Below are 860 nucleotides of genomic sequence, written 5' to 3' on the forward strand. Positions count from 1 at the left end.
ATTGCTAGGAATCTAACTCTCATGAGAGCCAAACAAGATCACAACTCTTGCAGAATCGTTTGAGCATACAATCTCTCTCTCATACCAACATCATTAATTAAAAAAGAAAAAGATCATATGAATAATTCACAAATTGCTCGTAGTCGATAAAAAAAATTCACAAATTGCTCGTGAAAAGGAAAAAAGAAATTAAAAGATGATGGAGGAGAAGGAGATAGACTTGAATGGCCATAAATGCTATATACAAGCATTATCTCATTATCACCAAATAAAAACTATACAAAATCAACCCAGAAATGCAATGTTCCATCGGTTGCCAATCAAAATTCAAAAAAAGAAAAAGAAAAAGAAAAGAAAAAAGGTGGTCGTCCAAAAAAGTAAAAATGTGAAGTTGGTATTCGTCATTTCATCTCAATGTCGAAGTTAATGACCGGAAGACCACCTCCTCGCACGGAATCGTCAATCCCATATCATGGTGGAAGCCAAACTCCTCCTCTGCCATGTCCAGCAAGCTCTGGAACTCAGGGTGGCTCAGTAGGGATATTGGCACTATGAACCTTATGCGCTTCTCCCCTACGTACACTGCAAAGTGTCCCTTGGGCACGTCCCCAGGTAGCTCCCCTGAGTCCTCCCCAGTGCTCTTCTTCCCAAGGCTGGAACACCTCTTCAAGATCTGCTTCACTCCTTTCTTCACAGCCATTGATGAGAGAGAAAGTTGGTAGAGAGAGAAAGGTGAGGGTTGTGTGCAAAGATGGTGTAGTAGAGAAGGGCAAAGAGATTGAAGAGTAGTTAGAGAAAGATGGTATCGGGAAATTCAAAAGAGAGCAAAGAGATATGTGGAGAGAGAGAGAGAGAGAGAG

At 40.9% G+C, this 860-nt stretch overlaps 1 pseudogene; it reads right to left on the reverse strand.

Annotated features, from left to right (window-relative positions):
- Positions 1 to 225: 225 nt before the first annotated feature.
- On the reverse strand, positions 226 to 860 carry LOC149818103 (protein SMALL AUXIN UP-REGULATED RNA 51 pseudogene; annotated as a pseudogene).

This window comes from Nuphar pumila, chromosome 13 (assembly GCF_984573655.1).
Source record: "Nuphar pumila chromosome 13, dmNupPumi1.hap1.1, whole genome shotgun sequence".
In the NCBI taxonomy this organism is placed as follows: Eukaryota; Viridiplantae; Streptophyta; class Magnoliopsida; order Nymphaeales; family Nymphaeaceae; genus Nuphar; species Nuphar pumila.